The sequence below is a fragment of the Phacochoerus africanus genome, chromosome 10, assembly GCF_016906955.1.
Source record: "Phacochoerus africanus isolate WHEZ1 chromosome 10, ROS_Pafr_v1, whole genome shotgun sequence".
NCBI lineage: Eukaryota > Metazoa > Chordata > Mammalia > Artiodactyla > Suidae > Phacochoerus > Phacochoerus africanus.
This window is the reverse complement of record NC_062553.1, coordinates 105,893,253-105,915,502: the sequence shown is the minus strand read 5'-3', so window position 1 is coordinate 105,915,502 and position 22,250 is coordinate 105,893,253.

Here is a 22,250-nt window from a genome sequence, read left to right as displayed (position 1 = left end):
GACAGTTCTCATCAGAACTTGACTGTGCTGGTGCTTCGATCTTAATCTTCTAGCCTCCAATAAATTTCTGTTGCTTATAAGCCAACCAGTCTAGAGTACTTATGGTTCTAACAGCCTAAATTAAGACATTTTCAGTAACATAATCAATTAAATATTGAAAATGGTGTTACTGACTTGTGACATTGCTTGTGCTCCTTTCTATTTCTCCTAGTATTTTCAAAACATCGTTATTATACCTTTTAATATGTTATTTGGAGTGTAGAACTTGTTGGGAATTTTATCTCCATTGGGAGGTTGTTTAGTTCTGCAGTTTTAAACTTAATATGTTTCTTTGATATGTATAAGCTGGCCTCTAATTTCTTGCTTGCTCGCATTTGTTTGATGTATTATACTAAACCAGATAGATTTGGTTAAGCTGTATAAAAAATGACCACCCCAGATCTTAATGGCTCACAACAAGTTTATGTATACCTCTTATCACCTGCCCACCATGTTCACCTGTGACTCTGTCTCTTCTCACCTCCATTTCTGCCCCAGAATAATGAACAGCCTTTATGTGAAATATCAGCAGTTGTCATGACCGAAAGTTTCAGGTTTAAGTATATACTCAGAAATGCAACCCAACAGCAAAAAAGCCAATCAATCAATGGAAAAATGGGCAAAAGACCTGAATAGACATTTCTCCAAAGAAGATATACAGATGGCCAGCAAACACATGAAAAAATGCTCAACATCGTTGATTATAAGAGAAATGCAAATCAAAACTACCATGAGATACCACCTCACACCAGTCAGAATGGCCATCCTTAATAAGTCCACAAATAACAAGTGCTGGAGGGGCTGTGGAGAAAAGGGAACCCTCCTGCACTGTTGGTGGGAATGGAAACTGGTACAGCCACTATGGAGAACAGTTTGGAGATACCTTAGAAATCTATACATAGAACTTCCATATGACCCCGCAATCCCACTCTTGGGCATCTATCCGGACAAAACTCTACTTAAAAGAGGCACGTGCACCCGCATGTTCATGGCAGCACTATTCACAATAGCCAAGACATGGAAACAACCCAAATGTCCATCGACAGAGGATTGGATTCAGAAGAGGTGGTATATATACACAATGGAATACTACTCAGCCATCAAAAAGAATGACATAATGCCATTTGCAGCAACATGGATGGAACTAGAGAATCTCATACTGAGTGAAATGAGCCAGAAAGACAAAGACAAATACCATATGATATCACTTATAACTGGAATCTACTATCCAGCACAAATGAACATCTCAGAAAAGAAAATCATGGACTTGGAGAAAAGACTTGTGGCTGCCTGATAGGAGGGGGAAGGAGTGGGAGGGATCAGGAGCTTGGGGTTATCAGACACAACTTAGAATAGATGTACAAGGAGATCCTGCTGAATAGCATTGAGAACTTTGTCTACTCATGTTGCAACAGAAGAAAGGCTGGGGGAAAAATGTAATTGTAATGTATACATGTAAGGATAACTTGATCACCTTGCTGTACAGTGGGAAAATAAAAATAAATAAGTATATACTCAGAAATGACAACCGTCATTTCATCTAGCATGGCATTTCAGCAGCCAAAAGAGGACATGTGACTATGCCTGAGTTCAGCAAGACAAATACAAGTAATCCTCCCTCAGAGAGGGGCAAGGCAAGAAAATGAACCAAAATAGGTGAAAGTAATTAACACTGTGCTTTGTATATTCTTATACATAAATTTACTATCACTATCAACCCTTGTGAATAGTTTTCTTTCTAGCATCTCTCTTCAAAAGCTTGGATGGATGAAATCACTGAAAACATCTGAGAGATAATATTTTTTAAGAGGAAAGATTGAATCCATTTACATTCCTAGGTAGCAATGATTGCTCAGTCTTGTGTTATTCTTTTGTACTTTCTTTTTATTAAAAAAAAATGCTTTGCTTTGCTTTGTGTCTTTATAGATGTCAAAGGGCATGGATGATATATCTTTACAAAACCATTTTTAAAAAATGTTCTTTCTGGAGTTCCCGTCATGGCGCAGTGGTTAACGAATCCGACTAGGAACTATGGGTTGCCGGTTTGATCCCTGGCCTTGCTCAGTGGGTTAAGGATCCGGCTCACAGCCGTGAGCTGTGGTGTAGGTTGCAGACGCGGCTCGGATCCCGTGTTGCTGTGGCTCTGGCGTAGGCCGGTGACTACAGCTCCGATTCGACCCCTAGCCTAGAAACCTCCATATGCCATGGGAAGCGGCCCTCAAAAAAGGCAAAAAGACAAAAAAAAAGTTCTTTCTATGTAATAGTGTTATATTTAATTCCTTAAAGGAAAACAACATAATTGGGCCTTGTCATTCTGCTTTATAATTCGGGTTAGATTAATTTCATCCTCTTATGAATTAAACATTTAATATCCATTTGAATATTACTATAAAATACATTTACTCTATGGACATACTAATTTCTTTTATTGTTTTTTACTAATTGACTTATCTATATTTTATATCCTATCAAAAACACTACCTCAATACTTAAACATTATTTGCTTGTATTCATTTAAAAGGGTTATTTTTATTTTTGTATTACATTTTAAAGCCTAAATAAGAATGAGTTTAATATTTCTCATTTTGTGGCTTTGCTAATGAGGTAGAAAGTATTTAAAATAATTCTTATCATTTCATAATCGTCTTTTGTTTCTTTATGGGTTTGAACTTTCCAATCTCTCTTTAATAGCTTTATGTATGTTGGACCTGAATGTGGTAATTTTTTGAATATTTATTTCTCCTTCTATCAACATTTCTACTATATGGATCTATTGATCTAGTTTTGTATATTTTCTTCATACCTTCATCAATTAGCTTTGAGAAATCCTTGTACATAAAATACAACATAGCAATTTCTTGAGAAAATAAATACTGGATTCTCTTCTCTGATCAAGCTTTTTGGAATAATCCAATAGGCTCATTGTTACAATACCGGATCTCCTTTTCAGTTCACTAGCACTTCAATATAAAAAAAAAAAAAAAGATAGTGATAACATCAATTCTGTTATTTGAAATTTATCACAGGAATGGTCCACAAGATTGTATTGTTTGGCTTGAAATACTGCTCAGAGACTAAACTGTTCTTCCAGTTCGTAATAGTTTGTGAGAGTTTGAGGACACAAACTGTAGTATTTTAACTCTGCCAGAGTGTAAACCACAGGGAACTGAAAGATTTTCCTCATTCTTTCGGAGAAAAAAAAAAAATAGAAGAAATATAGGCCTAAGTAGAAAGACAAAAAAAAACAAACAAAAAACAAACAAAAAAAAAACTGTATCATGTTTATTCCTTGACTTTTCAGAAATAACAATTTCCCTTGATTGTTGTATTATATGATTATAGAAAAATAGTTTTTACCCTGGATTTTTTAAATGGGTACTATTTGACAAAGTAAAAAATAAAATCACTCTGTTTGAATCACCTTCAAAAGAGTGAAATTTGCTAATTGAAACACCACCTACATTTATTATTTAATCCTCAGTAGATCAAGTTTAGCATTTATATTTTGGTAAATATGTATATACTCATAATATGGAAATGACTATAGAAAGAATATTGATTCCCTAAGAAATATGTTTTAAGCTTTGGTAACACAAGTTGAAATATATAAAATGAGATAGTTCTGAAATCTACTAATCCTTAAAGTAATGCATAAATATATCGTGATCCAGGATGAATATGCTTTAAAGATATTATGACTAAAATAAAAAAGACATCTAAAATAAAAAGGAGAGCTAAAATGTTCTCACTTGTGAACTGTTTACTCGTTTATACTTACATGAATAAAGCTTATTTATAGAAAGCTTATTTTAGAAATCCTTAACCATTGGACATATTTTGACATAAATGTCAAAGAAAATTTGGTTTAGTGCAACGTAATAAAATTGAAGTTCTATTTTATCAGCAGTACATGAAGCTGTGTTAGACACAGTGATCGCGCCAAATGATATCAACAGCAATTTTGCACATTAAATTATTTCAATTATTTTTCCAAAGTGGAATTTTCAGATACTCTAAAGGTCAGATTACTTCATAAAATCACAACAATGACTTTTTGTTCCAATGTATAGTACTTTCTAATTGCATTTCATAATGCAAATTTCTTCCACAAAGTAACTGCTCAGTATTCAAGAGAATTGGAAAAAGATTTATCTGATGAACTCAATGCTAGCCAAAAAAGAAATAATAATAATAATAATAATCCTCAGTAATCATAAACTCTAAAATAGTATTCTTTCCTTTGCAGGTTAGAGTGTGTTTGTGTGTGTTTGATCCAATATATTTGACTCATTTAAAAATGATGCCACAAGCTCCATAATGAAACATCAGTGACAAAAGTGACTCTGAGGAAACACTGAGATCATGCACAATGGAATTGAGCAATCTAGAGGGAACAATTATTTTCCTTATCACTTAAAAAGTTTTTGTCTAATTTCACAGCAAAATATATCAGATATTTTGCTTGTCCCAGAGAAAAAATAGATAATATTTGAAACAATTTAAAAATCAAATCAGCAACCTTTCATTGTAGGTTGTTTATATATTACACCACACATACACACACATACACCTTAAAGTCAGGATTTATATATTTTTAAATTTATCCATAATACTTGAAAATATTGTCCTATATTTAAAAGAAACCTCAATTTATTGAGCAAATGACTGAATATCAGAAATTAAAAACCATAGCCCTTAGAGTTTACATGGAAGAAAGTTCTGTGTTTACTTTCAGTGTTGCTCTGGTATAAAGTGGGCTTAATATCATGCAACAGGCTTTAATTCTAAATAGGACTTATTTTGTGGGTGATGGATTACCTAGAAAACACTTAAGTGGCCAATAACTCATAGCATTTTGCCTTCAACTAAAATTGCACCTTTTCTTGATTGTGGGAAGTTATGATTAATTGAAATTAGCAGCACCTATAGGATACAGAATTAAAAACACAAGGCAATCCCATTGCCACATAAGGTAATACCAAGGTAAATTCACAGGTATTTTATGGCTTTTATGCAGCCTACTACAGACTCTAGCTTTCAATATTATGCTTTCGCTTTAGCTCTTCTCCACAGTGACTAATATGACTGGAAGAAAACATCCGTATTGACCAGACCTACCTGTAGAATAGCCACAGATGACTTCACTGATATGACTGAAATTAACACAACATTGTAAATCAACTATACTTCAATAAAAATTTTTTTAAAATCAAGTAGAAGTGATTCCATATAGGAATCTTACCTCATTTCCTCTCAGATCTATTCTTTAGTCCTATCGGTTGTATTTTCCAGGATCTTTTGATATCTGGCTTCTGGTCAATTTCGCCAATGGAAGTCACTCTCAGAACACTGGAGGATAAAAGAAAAGGAGAAGCTAGTTTATTTCTGACAGTTATGATCTCTTGGAACAGTTTTTACCTGAAATTTTAATGTAACTGGTGGGGCAGCAGGGGATGTCCTATATTTATCTGCCGTCCTAACTCAGGTTTCCACGTGGAAGCCTGCTTCTCTGTGACCTCAAGTGGCAATACCTTCTCCTTTTGTCTCTGGTTTAGTGGTGGCAGCAGCTTCCAGCATTGCTATTTCTATTCTGTCTCTCCATCCCCCTCAACTTTCCTGTATTCCTAGTAGATGGAAATTGATATAGGGAGGAAAACTTATACAAAACCCAGAAAAAGAGGGGAACCAAGTATTAGTATTTGACTACATCAAAATTAAGAGTTACTGTTTTGTAAAGGACTCAAATCACACAAAGGAAAGTTGGCACACTATAGTATTTGCAATATCTATAATCAACATTTTTGCATCTTGATTATGAAAAGAACTACAAAGCATACAAAAAATCAGGATATCCATTATAAAATAGGCAATTAAATGAACAGGCAATTACAAAAATGAGAAAACAGTGTCAAAATGAATAAATGCTCAGATAAAAAGTAATCTGAGCTATACAAATTAAAAGAATAGTCATAGCAAAGGATACCATAAACAAAATGAAAAGACAACCCACAAAAAGGGAGAAAATATTTGCAAATGAAGTGACTGACAAGGGATTGATCTCCAAAATATAACAACACCTCCTGCAGGTCCATATCAAGAAAACAAACCCAATCAAAAAATAAACATAAGATCTAAATAGAAATTTTTCCAAAGAAGACATATGGATGGCCAAAAAAACCATGAAAAGATGCACTACATCACTAATCACTAGAGACATGCAAATCAAAACTACTATGAGATACCAGCTTAAACCAGCCAGAATGGCCATCATCAAAAAGTCTAAAACAATAAATGCTGGAGAGGGCATGGAGAAAGGGAACTCTCTTATACTGCACTGTTGATAGGAATGTAAATTTGTGCAACCACTATGGAAAACAGTATGAAAGTTACTTAAAAAAACTAAAAATAGAACTTATATGATTTAGCAATCCCACTCCTGGGCATCTATCTGGGGAAAAACATAGTTTGAAGAGATACATGCACTCCAATGACTATTGAATCACTGTTTACTATAGCCAAGACATGGATGCAACCTAATGTCTATAGATGGGGGAATGGATAAAGAAAACGTGGTACATGTATACAAGGGAATAGTACTCAGCCATAAAGAATGAAATTATACTATTTGTAACTACATGGATGGATCTGGAGATTATCATACTAAGTAAGTTAGACAGTGAAAGACAAATGTCATACAATATCACTTATATGTGGAATAAAAAAAATGATACATGTGAACTTATTTGCTGAATAGTAACAGACACACAGACTTTGAAAAACTCACGGTTACAAAAGTGAATGGGTTGGGAGGCGTGATGGACTGGGGTATTGGTTTTCGTATTTGCACACTGGGGTATAAGGAATGACTGGCTAATAGGACTTGTGTATCACAGAGAACTCTACCCAATATTCTGTGATAATCTATGTGGGAAAGAACCTGAAAGAGAATGGATGTTTGTACATGTATGGCTGAATCATTTTGTTATAGCAGAAATTATCACAACATTGTAGATCAACTATACTTCAATAAAACTTTAAAAGTGAAAAAGTAAGATTGTACTTTCTGCCTATTAGATGGACAAAAAAATTACCATAATCCTTTCTCAATGTTTCATAAAGTGGCCAATATGGCATTGTTTCTGGTTCCTGTCATGAACTCAGGAAAATGTTCAATGTCTAGAGCTCTTGAAATCCTGCAGGAGAATAATTACTACAAATTCCTCTCTGTGTAGTGGATACCACCAAAACTGAATTTCAGAGGAAAGAGTATATCTTCAGAAAAGTGTTATCACCTTAATCATCAATATATAATGCACAGGAGATGCTTCTGCTGGAGGTTCATGCCATTGTGACCTCTGCTAATTCAGCTAATGTCAGAGTGTATCCTCTAGCAGCACCAGCCAGCATTCTACTGAAGTTGATAGCTGTTCCTCAGGCCCCATGTATTGGGGTGTGCTTCATTCCCAGCTTTCGCATCATCTTACTCAGCTGATTCAGACAGCTTTCTGGAAGCCCCATCTTTGGCTGGGTACTAACTCCAAGAGTGAGTTCTTATCAAGACATCTGACTGTAGCCTTCTCACCATGGCTCTGTGATCAGGTTCTATAGATTCTACTCTGTATTATGTGGATACTGTCACACATGCAACAACAAGGGGACGCATGTAGTAGATGGATCTGATATAAGAGATGCTGGCTCAGGGAGTCCTACTCCATGTGGCCTCTTTCCTCTTTATCACATGTAGAAAATCATGCCTGTTCCCTGCTCCTAAAGGTATACTCAGTACGTTTAAAAAGAAGCATTAAGTTGTTGCTGAAAAGCCTGCTGCCAAGAAGAATCAGTGTGGATGGATTCCCTCAATTCTTGAATTTACTGCTACCACACCTGAGGTTGCAGACTGCCCTGAGGTCTTGCTGCTTTCCTCTAGGCCTAGACAGTTAATTTAATTAACTTAAAAATTCATGCCATTTCATCTAACTGGTAATCTTGGTACTTGCTGATGTACATAACATTTGGTTTTCACTCACACAAAATGCATACAGTAGGCTGTGAATATCTAATTTGTGTATATTTGAATTTACACATGAATTCAAAAGTATACTACAAAATAAAATCAGCATAAAATTGTTTCTTATAATTCGTTTGTAAGACATAAATTTGCTTTCAAAAATTATTCTGAGATTATCTTAGTATGTGTAATCGACATTGGAAGTAGCTATATTTTAAAATATAGCATAGATGCAAAAGAGAAGATGCAATCAATTCAGCATGTTTTAATAAGTATAAGCTAGTTCCATATGAAGACAGGGAGAAGACAGCCAACCAAGGAGAGAACCTCAAAAGAAACTAACCCTTTCTGACTTACTTCACTCAGCATGAGTCTCTACTGAGTGAAGTAAGTCAGAAAGAGAAAGACAAATACCATATGATATCACATATCTGGAATCTAATATATGGCACAAATGAAAAGAAAATCATGGGCTTGGAGAATAGACTTGTGGTTGCCATGGGGGAGGGGGAGGGAGTGGGATAGATTGGGTGCTTGGGGTTAATAGATGTAGACTATTGCCTTTGGGATAGATTAGCAACAAGATTCTGCTGTGTAGCACTTGGAACTATGGTCACTTGTGATGGAGCATGATAATGTGAGAAAAAAGAATGTATACGTGTTTGTGTAACTGGATCACCATGCTGTACAGTAGAAAATTGATAGAACACTATAAACCAGCTATAATGGAACAAAAAATATATATATATAAAAGAAACTAACCCTGTCAACACCTTTATCTTTGACTCCTAGCCTTAAGAATTGTGAGAAAAAAAATTTCTAATGTTTAAGCTACCTAATCTGTGATACTTTATGTCAACCCTAGCAAACAAATATACCCTTTGTAATGTATATTTCTTCTCTGTGTAAGAGATGGGAGTTTAAACTTTGGCACAAAACTGGAGAGAACAATACTCCAGATCACTTAAAACATTTGCTACAGTTCTGTATACAATTAAAGGGCACTGGGGCTTTGTTCAATAATCAATGAAAATATTCAGAATTTCTAATTTCTGTATTCTCTGGTAAGAAGGAATCACAGACTCACATTGGTGTCGTCAGTGATATTGTCAAAGGGCCCCGAGAACTTTATTTTTATTCACTCACTTTTGCAACAGGGAGTGAATATATTCAACAGGTGAAGGAAAAACTGAATATTCACAGCTGCTAAAATATAAGTTATTTCTAGATAAAAATTCCAAAATACCTTCCACATAAACATGCTATGATGTAAAAATAAAGCACTGATGCTCTGTTTAAGAGTATTTAGAGGCAGATATATGACAGCCAAGCGACAACTGATACAACTTTGCCCACAGGAATTAAAAATATTTGCAATAAAAACAATGATCAAAACCTTTCCCCTAGGTGTTCCCACTGTGGCCCACTGGTAATGAGCCCAACTAGTATCCATGAGGATGTGGGTTTGATCCCTGGCACTGCTCAGCAGGTTAAGGATCTGGTATTGCTGAGAGCTGCGTGTAGGTCACAAATGTGGCTCGGATCCTGCTTTGCTGTGGCTGTGGTGTAGGCTGGCAGCTGCAGCTCCAGTTCAAACCCTAGCCCTCGAACTTCCACATACTTCTGATGAGGCCCTACAAGAAAAACAAAACAAAGCAAAACTTTTCCCCTAGTGGGACAGTTTCATAAATTCTAAACTTTTTAAAAGAGTATTTCCTGAAATGGAGTATCTCCATGCACAATCAATACATTTGTTGTGAAACCACAGCATGTAAATGAAATAAAGTCACACAATATTATAATAGTTTCTTAATCTATTCTCTTTTGTTACTCTCAGCTTTATAACAAAGCATAGCTCTTATCTCAGTGAGAGGTGAATGAGTGTCAGAAATAAGGAAGCCCTTGCTGTATATCCAACCAAATGCTGGATATAGTACCAACCATAACAGATATATCATCACAAAATAAATTCTCAGGTAGAAACTTTGAAGGGTCATTTTCGCAGTATTCTTTCTGTGCTCTTCCTCTAGCTCTTTCTACGTATGAAGAAGGGTTTGCTAGTTAAAAAAAGATGGAGCAATTTTGGACAGTAGTGGAGATGGCAGGGTATAAAATCAGTTGCAAAGAGAGAATGAAGACTGTGGTATGTAGTTAGAAGCACAGAGCCTGAGGAGAAATGCTGGACAGATATACTTTGACCAGTACATTGTCTAATTCTTCACGACTGTTCATGACATCTGTAGTAAATGTCATTTGAATGTCAATGCACTTCCCCAGTGGGCTACAAGCCATACCACCTCCATTGTTTCTGGCCTCTGAGGGCATCTGTGACTGGGATCTCAGCAGAAGGGAATGTTTTCCTTTCTATATAATGTGTACCTTAGTACATCTACCCAAATGTCAAATAAAGTACCAAATATATTATTATCTAGAGACAGTTAAAAATTGTACCAGTCATAGTTGAACTAAGGAGCAGAACCAGATTATATGAACACATACATACATACACGTATGATTTACTACAGTTTGCTTACACAATTTAGAGGTCTGGCTAAGCCACCCCAGAGTCCACCAGTGAGTCAAGGAAGATGATTCATGAAGAAGGGAGGGTAACTGCAGACCCAGCTTGAGTCTTTGAAGTTTAGAAAGGTCCATGTCCGTATCTAAAGGACACCCATCTACCTGACTAAGCCAGACCCCTGTGAGATAAATTCTATTTTCATTAACTCAGAATTAACCTATTGGGAACTTTAATTATATCTGTAAAATCACTTCCCAGCATCACCTGCACTATTGTGTGACTGAATAACTGGAACAGAGTACATGTGTGCTACAAAATGCCTGTTCTTCCCTTCCCACCTTCTCACATATAGGAGCAGATATTTCTTGCAACCCACTTTATCCAGAAACTTACCAGGAAAAAGCTTGTGGGGAATGTGTCAGCCCAGCCAAGTGGATGTATAGCAAAACCAACAACAAAAAATAAACTTGCTTTATATTTATGTATGTGAGTACTTTTACCTCATGTTTAATCCTCACCAAACACTACAGCTCCATACCCTTGTTTGGAGTTTCTGAGATATAATTACATAAACACTATGCAATTGAGGGCAAAATGTAGATTTAATTGTCAATGTGAAAGAACATATTTCAGGAGTTCCTGTCATGGCTCACTGGTTAATGAACCTGACTAGCATCCATGAGGACATGGGTTTGATCCCTAGCCTCACTCAGTGGGTTAAGGATCTGGTGTTGCCGTGAGCTGTGGTGTAGGTCGCAGATGCAGCTTGTATCCCATGTTGCTGTGGCCCTGGTATAGGCCAGCAGCTACAGCTCTGGTTCAACCCCTAGCCTGGGAACCTCCATATACCATGGGTGTGGCTCTAACAAGACAAAAAGACAATAAACCCCACCGTATTTCATTTAATTGTGTTTTATCAAGCATATACCAGATGCCAGGTAGTTAACTAGTACAGTAGAGAAAAAATTAAAACCATTATCATTTTGCTTAGAGCTCAAGGTCCATAGAGAGTTTTTTTCTTAAATAAAAAAAAACTTCATTAAATGTGCTACAATGCAAGTAAACATGCATATTATCAAAAGATAGGGAAAAGGCACCTAAACAAGTAGGAGGGCATATAAATGGTTTAAGCTATGACTGATGCTTCAGCTTAGGCTTTCATGCCATTTAGAAGCCATAGAAAAAGGGAAAATTGTTTTCGGGAAGAAGGAAAATTAGTACATGAAGAAAATTTTGAAAACCCTAGAGGCACTGGAACATGGAAAAAAATGAATAGAAAAAGCAAAGGGTAATTTTGAATTTATGAGATAGGAATGGAACATTTTCAAAGGAGGGATATTAAATATAAATTGTTTTAAGGCAGCAGACAGAGTAGCATTGTAAGCCAGTAAGTAATATGATTACTTCTTAATTTTTAAAAAGAAAAAAAATCACAGTGTTAGCAGAGATGGATCTCAAATAACCAAGATATAGTATCTATGGCATTTCCTCCTTACCTTCCTTCCTACCCCTGCCCGTATGGTAATTTTTATTTAATCTTTCAAGTAAATGTATTCATATAGCTTTAAACTCAGTTGTTACTAAAAATCTTATGTTGAATATTATCTCTCTGTTTCATCCTTCCCCTCTGTTTTTTACTACTTGGTGCCTTTTTTTAAAATTTCCCCAATACATTATTTCTCTTTTCTACCATACAGCATGTTGACCCAGTTACACATACATGTATACATTCTTTTTTCTCACATTATCACGCTCCAGCTCCATCGTAAGTGACTAGACATAGTTCCCAGTGCTACACAGCAAGATCTCATTGCTAATCCATTCCAAAGGCAATAGTCTACATCTATTAACCCCAAGCTCCCAATCCATCCCACTCCCCTGGTGACTTTTAATTCATCTTTAGCAAATGGTCCTTATATGTTCACTAAAAAGGAATATCGAAGTGCTTACAGGTGGTTAGAAATTATGCTTACTGTTTAGACTTGTCTACTGGTAGACACTGATCTGTGGTGATATGTTGGTGGTCTTCCTTTTGCAGTGGCATATAACCAGTGCTCTAAAGAACATACATCTTTTTCTCTTAGGCTATTCAGCTTCTTTGGAGAAAACCTCTCCAGTAAACTGACCTGGGTACAATTAAGACTCTTGGGGAGCTGAGTGAAGAAAATGGTTGAGGATTCACTGTTTCCAGTGTTGTACCTTTTAGCCATCACCCCACACTCTTTCTTTCATAGTTGGGTGTCTAAATCAGCAGGCAGACAATTTGTTCACCGAGCTGGATGATAACAATATCACCTTTGCTAATCCTTAGACCCACACAAGCAGATGCATGGTATTTGTCAGGTAAAAATAAGAGATTCTCTCTGTGTTGCTTAGTAATAGAGGATGTCCATTGATGATCCTACTTTTTATACATAGCTATGTCATCATTCATTCCAAAAACCCTTTAAAAATATGTCTTGTTAAATATCTTGGCCATTGGTATATTCCACTTTGGGCATATATAAATCAAAAGCTGGGCCTGGGATCACCAGTCCAGGCAAAATTTAAAATTATGTGAAGTATGAAAGATGTACAATAGCATAATTGCATCCTTTCCCAACTCCTCATACTACCTCCTAATCTCATAAGCTTTTACAAAAGAATCTGTACTCCTTTATTTTTATATTAAATTTCTTTACAAATATACTTAATCTACTAAGCCAATCCTTAAAACCTCTTCCATTAGCTAACTTAAGTACTGTGTCTCTCAAATACTAATGTTCAAAAAGACCAGTGCTCTGAGTGTGATAATGGTAGCAGTTTCTTTGATGACTTCGTAGAGCAGACTATGTCTCATGACCACAAGAAATATATCCAAGTGGCCTGGAGAGCAAAGATTGAGAATTTTCTGTTTCAATTTTTAACAGTTCTCTGAAGTTGTAAATGTTACAAAACAAATAATCACTGGAATAGAATAGAATAATCCTTATTCACATCCAATTGGAGAAATGGAGATTGCCCATAAAGGTCCAAAGTAATACAGTCACCTGCTCTGTATATCCCTTTTCCTTGGAGAATTTAACCCGGTGAATTTTCAATGAATTTATTTCTGATTGACATTGAGTGTAGCTTAAAAAAAATTGTATTAACATTGCTATCATGGCTCAGCAGAAACAAACCTGACAAGTATCCTGAGGATGCGAGTTCAATCCCTGGCCTCACTCAGTGGGTTAAGGATCTGGTGTTGCCATTAGCTGCGGTGAAGGCTGACAGCTCTAGCACCAATTTAACCCCTATCCTGGGACCTTCCATATGCCACTGGTACGGCTCTAAAAAGACAAAAAAATAAAATCATATTAGCTTTTTCGCTGGGCGCAGGTGAATATTTTTCTCTAGGCTCAGCAGTGCTTGGCCTTATCACCAATATCCCTACTCATTTCACAAAGCCAGGTAGCTAGCCCTAGGGATATAAGTATTTGCCTTAGCATTCTAATTGCTTTTGAGAGGATAACTGAGTTTTTGTCTGTGGCCTTTACACTCATTCTAATTCTTTTTTAAAATTATCACAAACATTTCAATAATTGTCACCCCAGTGGAGAGTTGTATTGTGCAATGGAATGAGGACTATTTGCCTAACAATTCAGCAAAGCCACTGGCTAAAATCTAGGAGTGTTTGATTATCCATGTAGTTCCCTAGTGGTGCAAACCTAATTATTCTTCCACTGATAAACAGTTTGATTTCTCTCACTGTTCAAGCTTGCCCTTGCTTTCTTTCATCATGGTTTTATCATCTGTAGAGCATATTGATGCTAATTTTTCTTGTAAAATGGTCCTCAGCCCATAGATTTGCATAAGTCAACCAAGAAGACTGCACTGTCACTAACAGCAAAGAGTCAATAGGCTTGTCCCGCACAGCAATGGTACTGGGGAGATGTTCAGAGGACTTCATCACCAAGTCCATGGAGAGGGAGGCAATCTGCTCTTGTATGTGGTCAACTTCCACTCAACTCCCTCCTTCCATAGAGCATGCTGTTCATGCCCTCATTTCCACATAAGGAGTGAGCTATTGTGTTCCACCCTTCCTATGGGATGTCTGACATCACCAAAATTTGTTCCATATAACTGGGCTTAGAATTCAGTTGTAGTGGTGATCTCTGTAAATCCTGTGTAGTATTTTAAGGAAAGCATAATTGATATATTCACTTTTTACAAATAGAGAATTAAGTGACCTGTATAAATCACCCAGTTAAGATGGCAGGCACTGAGGTCAAACCTTGGCCCCCGACCTTGGATTTATTAATCTGTGCCATCTATAGCTAAATATTTCCAAATGTTCTATATTTTTGGCAATGTTAAATATATACCTGCAATACCTGACATGTTTTTTAAAAGTATTTGCCCAGCTCATTATTTTACTTATTCATTCATTCATGGATTTTGCAAAGGTAAATTTTAACCAAGACAGTACTAAATGATCATAATTCAGAATTACTGAAGCCCCAAATAATGGTAATTTCTGTACTTACTGCAAAAAGCTTTGAGATGAGTGTATTATAGTCTAAATTAACTGCCTATGTAATAAATAATATTGATAATGATAATTCAGCAGTGTATTAGATAAGGTAAACAGCAGAAATATCTGTTAACAGATATAAATAGAACTATTGTGCCTAACACAACACAGATGTTGACCTAACACAATAGAATCATGCAAATACAAAATGATGTATGGCAGTAAAGGAAAGAAGGAATAGTCTCAGCCAGGGACAAGTATTCAAGAAAAGGGGCTGACAAAGAGTGTCTGACATCTGCAACATGTAGTTTTCAAGGTCGTCCATCACCATCCAACAGAACCAAGAGAGAAGCTGGAAAAAAATCATATTCACATCTTAATTGCTTAGGCAACGATGTGGGAACACAGACATTTTTAATGTTCACCTTAGGTTGCTAGGAAATGTTGATATGGGTCTGGCTGCCAGTTTTGAGCAATAATTACACTTTGCTAAAGGATCATGATTTGTTTTTGCGTCAGTCCTGTGTCCCTACCACAAACACAATGCCAGTGTTTTGGGAAAACTTCATGTGGGAATTCTGTCAACTCTTTAAGCAAATGAATAACCTATCACAAGAAGTGTTTTGAAGATGTTTATAACTGATGTACACTTGTTTAGTTGGCCACAAGTCATAAACAAAAACACAAGAATTTTGGCAGGGCTAGGGATTTAGGAAAACCGAAGTGTTGTAAATTATCTCCTCCAAGCCTTAAAGCTAGCTTATGGTGTCATAAAAATACAACAGTAGTATTCATAAATTCCTTTCTATGGAACAAATGTAGCAATGGTACTCAAGAGAAGAGGTTTTACAGCCCTGAGAGGTCCTTGTTATTCTCCACATTGATTTCAGTTGCTGCCTGCCTAAAGTACACCAGCAAAAGGCTGATGAAAGTGCCAGAGCAAAGGAGAAGCAAGGTGCCCAGTGCTTCCTGTAACATAATGAAGATATATGTGGTTACAGGAGAATTAAGATGGTCCTGGATCAATAATGTAAATCAAAGAATAAAAAAGACAAGTTTCTGTTTCTCTAAAAAAGAGTGAAACTATAGATCAAAATTAATTTGTGGAGTAGTAATGCACAGTGTATATGCTTCAGAATTTAAACCTTGTATTGCTTATTTGGAAGAAATTAAACACATACATCATTCTAACAAATATCTCCCAGCAGGTTGTGAACTTTGGAAATGGGAAAAGGAATTAAAGGCAATATGTTTTTTTATATCTATATTCTTCTGTCTCGAGGTTCAATTATTTTTGGATAGATGTAAAATATTTACATTTTCTATCCAACAGATGTTGATCAGCTATTTAATAGCAAAAGTACTGCAAAAAAAAAATGACCTTCAAAAACAATAAACTTCACAACTATTATTTATCCAATGGTCTAAGTGACAGCCCTAATAGTCCATTTCTAAATAGCAGAAAGGGATGAAGGGATAGGACACATTATTTTGCTAAACTAAAGCTATGTTCAATAGCCAGTCCCAACTAAAAGCAGTGAATAGTTTTAAACAAAGATATGTTATCTTGCCAGAAAAAATTCATTAAATACACAGCAACCATGGTTTATGACAAATGCAACAGGACAGTCTACCAGGGAGAAAATGCAAATTTAGTAGACATTTTTTCTTAATGCAAATTTATCCTTTATGCCAGTCTCATCTTTAATAATAATAGAATCGAAGGATGAAACTAAGATTGAATTTAGAATTATTTGGTTACGTATATGTGATTTTAAATGATCTATGTGTTATATTCTCTCTCTACACACATACACACACACACACACACACACACACACACACACAAACTCCTCCCTCCTTTCCAAGAAAGGAGATGAAGACAGGCCATGACATCAAGTAAAGGCATTTTGACTCAAGAAAATCATTTTTAAAGGAAAATGATCCAATTAAATAAGGAATTCAAATCTAAATCAATGAGGCATGTTTCATAAACTACATTTTTGTAATCATATATAAGTCAAATTTATATTTAGGCTTTTTAATTCACAAGTTCCTAAATAAAAATTGCATTCTGCCATACACATTCTCTGTAGTTTGTGGGAGGCTGGCTCAACTGCTGTATTCATTATATGAGTAGGCACTGATTCTCCAAAATGTATCTTTTCTCCCTAGTGATATTATTTATTCTTCCATAGATTTCCAATCTGGAACTTCATTCTTGATCTCCATACACACAAGAAATGGCCTCTGTGGATTTATTGTTTCAGTTGTCCCAGAAATTTCTTACAGTTTTAATTATGTAATTAAGGGAGAGGAACTTTGAATGTAATAGAAGTAATTCAACTTAAGAATCACTGTCCTCGGAGTTCCCGTCGTGGCGCAGTGGTTAAGGAATCCGACTAAGAACCATGAGGTTGCGGGTTCGGTCCCTGCCCTTGCTTAGTGGGTTAATGATCCGGCGTTGCCCTGAGCTGTGGTGTAGGTCGCAGACGCGGCTCGGATCCCGCGTTGCTGTGGCTCTGGCATAGGCCGGTGGCTCCAGCTCCGATTCAACCCCTAGTCTGGGAACCTCCATATGCCGCGGGAGCGGCCCAAGAAATAGCAACAACAACAACAACAACAACAACAAAAGAATCACTGTCTTATAACAAGGAGATATAATACTCCAGTTGCCCTAAAACATCTCTATATGAAGCTCCCAGATTGTCTACTTGATGTAAAATACAGCTCCTCAGGGAAGGTCAATGTCTTTACTTCTAATCATTGTCTAAGAACTCAGAGGTGTACAGGCTAGAATTTCCAACCAAGAAAAGAATATTGAGTCAAAATTTCCCAGCTTTCCCATGTTGACCAAATTGTTTTTATATCGTTGTAGTGTTAGCACAACTACACATACACATAAAAAAACCTTTCTATTTGTTTACATGCAGAACTTTCTAAAGGATTTACATTCAACTATGTTATGGTTTTGGAAAGGACTTATAAAATCATAACAAGTTAGGTGAATCTGCCACAGATGTTTTTCACATGTTGACTTAAGTAAAAACCCAGGTTGTCCTAAAATTTTCATAAATACTTCTTGGAAGCACCACTTACACTTCTGAAATTCTTCCTATACCAGTATGCCTCTATGAAAAAATAAATTATAAAAATTAACGTATTTATGTTCAAGGTATGAATTTAATTGGATTTTATACAAAGAATGTATGACTTGGATTATTTCTAATGGATTTTTTAGCTCATGAAAATTAAAAAAAAATGTTTCTGTATTTGTTTCTTACTGCTACTTTACCAAACTGGCATACAATTACAGCTTAAAATACAAACTTATTATCTTAATATTTCTGAGGTCAAAAGCCTCAAGTTAATTTCATTAGGGTAAAATTTAGGTATCAGCAAGATTCTTTCTTCCTGAAAACATTAGAAGAAAATCCATTTCCTTTTCATTGCCAGCTTCTAGAGGCCCCTCTTTTTGGCTTGGTTTATGGCCTCTTCCTCCATCTTCAAAGACAGACGGGTAGTATTACAAAGACAGACAGGGAGTATGTCTCCTTCACTGACACAATTGCCCTTGTCATTTTGTCTTTTCTGTCTCTGACCTCTTGCCTTCCCATACTAAGTATACTTGTGATTACACGGGATCCACATTATAATCCAGAATAACTCCGCATGTCATGATTCTTAACCAAATTTGAACCACATTTAAAAGTCCCTTTTGACTTGAAAGTAACATTCATAAATTCTGGGAATTAGAACATAGATTTCTTTGGGGGGTGCATTATTCAGCCAACAGCAATAAGTTTGAAGTAATCTAGAAAAATGGCCTAAAAAATATGGGGTTAAATAGCTATCATGCTATTAAATGCTTCAGTCAGTTTTCCTTTGTTCTTAAAATCCAGTTTTCCTAAAAAAATGGAAACTGAAGAACTCACAAAGTCTTTTTCATTTTTTCCAGATAGAAGAGCAATTTATATAGTGCTTATTTTCCTTGGGTTTATTCTGTCTTAATAAATTAATCACAAAATTTTAAGTGAAACATAATTTCAAAAATTTTCTTGTGATTATAGAAGCAATGTTATGATTTTTTTAAAAACAGGAACAATAAAAAATAAACACGGAGACCTAAAAAAATTAAATTCGGGAATATTATTGCTCAAGAAAACACTGGTAACATTTTGGTAAATCTCCTAATAGTCTATTTCACCCAATGTTTTTGTCTACAAACTTTTGCCTCAAAAACATAATAATAGCTAACATGTATTCATCAGTTAAAATAGAGCAGAGACTACACTATGGACTTCAAACTTGCATGAGCACTCACACATTATTATTATTTTTATTTTTATGTAACTGGTGAAGCATGGTTCAGTAGTACAATTTAATAAATTTTTGAGTCAGAAATTATTAATTTTGACACATTGGACCATAGTACCTTTTAAAAAATACTTATTAATTTCCAGTCATGTCAGTGTATGCAGATTCACTTTTCAATTTCTTCCTTTTTAATGTCTATACTATGTGCTTTATTTTTAGTTTATAAATATTTTTATTAAAGTACAATTTACTTGTAATGTTGTGCTAATTTCTTCTGTACAGCAAAGTGACATAGAATATTATACCACATGATCCAGCAATCCCAGCCTTGGTCATATATCCATATAAAACTATAACTCAAAAAAAAAAACATGCACCCCTATATTCATGGCAGCACTATTCACAATAGCTGAGATACGGAGACAACCTACATGTCCACTAACAGATGAACGGATTAAGAAGGTGTGGTACATATATAAAATGGAATACTACTTAGCCATAAAAAGGAACAAACTATACCATACACAACAACATGGATATAACTAGAGATTATCAACCTCAATGAAGTAAGTCAGTAAGAGAAAGACAAATACCATATGCTATCACTTATATGTGAAATATAAAACATGGCACAAATAAATCTATCTACAAAACATAAAAAGACTCACAGACATAGAGAACAGACTTGCAGTTGCCAAGGGGGGAAAGGAAAAGGAGTAGGATGGACTTGGAGTTTGAGGTTAGTAAATGTAAACTATTACATTCAATTCCTTCTTGATGGACTCACCCTATTAGAATTATAGAATGGGAGAGAAAGAAATTCCAAAGAATGACTAGATAGTTCCTTACCTGGTACTATCATTTTTATCTAAATGCCATAGTTAGACAACCTTGATATATACTAGAACATTCTTGGAGTTTATAAAAGAACCAAGTGTCCATGTCCTGTAGGAGGGCTACACAATCAAGCCCTTACTGTTTAGGGGCCAAGGATCTGCATTTTAAAAAGCTTTACAAATGAATAAGAAGCACCTACATGTGTATAGCCTTTAACTTAATGCCTATGTTCCCTCAAATTTAGCTTGTCCCTACTCTCCAATTTTTTTTTTTTACAGTCAGCAAACTCCTTACCTAGTACTTCTTTTTAAAAGGAATATATATTTTTCCACTTCAAGTTCTTCTTTTTTGTGTAATTCTAGTGAAATTGTGGAAAATGAAACCTAAATTTCTAGTAAACGAATCAAAATTCATTTTCTTCCAAATAGATATTTCATAAATCTAGCACAATTGATTTTGAAGATTATCGTTTGTATCATTAAAATGCAGTGAAGTCGTGCAGAAATGAATCTGACTAGGAACCATGAGGTTGCAGGATTGATCCCTGGCCTCGCTCAGTGAGTTAAGGATCTGGCATTGCCTTGAGCTGTGGTATAGGTCAGAGACATGGATCTGATCTGAGTTTGCTGTGGCTCTGGCATAGGCTGGCAGCTATAGCTCCGATTAGACCCCTAGCCTGGGAACCTCCATAAGCCATGGGTACAGGCCTAAAAAAGACAAAAGACAAAAAAAAATGCAGTGAAGTTCTTTCATTAATCAGAAAACTGTATATGCATTGATTTAATTCTGAATTCTATATTCTGAATATGTCCTTGAGTCAATACCAAACTATGTTAATTTCTAAATCCTTGATTTCAGGTGTGCTCTGAAGATGTTCCTCTTCAAGATTGTCTTAACTATTCTTGGTCATTTGAATTTCTATATAAATATTAGAATAAGCTTTTAAATTTCCACAAAAATGCCTTATGGGATCCTGATAATCATTCCATTAAACTTATAGAGGAATTTAGGGTTTGCTAGTATTTTGTTGAGGATTTTGGCGTCTCTGTTTGTTGCAAGACATGTTTCCTTGAAAACTCCATCTTGTCCTTCTTTACTTTATCCCATCTTCTTGACTTACTTTATCCCATCTTCCTGCTTTGAAAAACAGTCACAGTGCTGGTAAATGACTTAAGCTTAAGAACAAAGACCTAAAGGCATAAGTGACTTAAGCTTAAGAACTGTTATGTGCCTAGAGGTCAGAGTAAGAGCTTAACCCTTTACCACCTAAGTGGCTTTCTAAATAGTAAAAGAACTTATATAATAGTAAACAAACCCTGTATCATCCACCCATAGCCACTCCTCACTTGATCTCATCTAAAGAGCACAATAAAAGCAGCGTGGTTTCTTGAGGCAGGGTGCTCTTGGTCCCTGAGACCTTGAGTCCCCCACGCTCTCTTGGTCCCGGAGACCTTGAGTTCCCTGGCTCCCACCTCTACTTAAGATAAATGTCTCTGTGTCTTGTTTTATGTTAACTACTTTTCCTTAAGTTCCACAGCACCCGTTCTTCAGCCCCATCCTGCTGAGCTGGCCCCGGCATCTGTTCATCAATGAAACTGGCCGTAGTTTTATTTTTTTGTGGTATCTTTGCCTGGTTTTGGTATCAGGGTGATGGTGGCCTCATAGAATGAGTTTGGGAGTGTTCCTTCCTCTGTGATTTTTTTTGGAATAGTTTCATAAGGATAGGTGTTATCTCTTCTCTAAGTGTTTGATAGAATTCACCTGTGAAGCCATCTGGTCCTGGACTTTTGTTTGTTGGAAGTTTTTTAATCACAGTTTCAACTTCAGTTCTTGTGACTGGTCCATTCATCTTTTCTATTTCATCTTGGTTTAGTCTTGGAAGATTGTACTTTTCTAAGAATTTGTCCATTTCTTCTAGGTTTTCCATTTTATTGGTGTATAGTTTCATATAGTAATCTCTTATAACCCTTTGTATTTCTGTGATGTTGGTTGTTATTTCTCCTTTTTAATTTCTAATTTTATTTTTTTGTCTT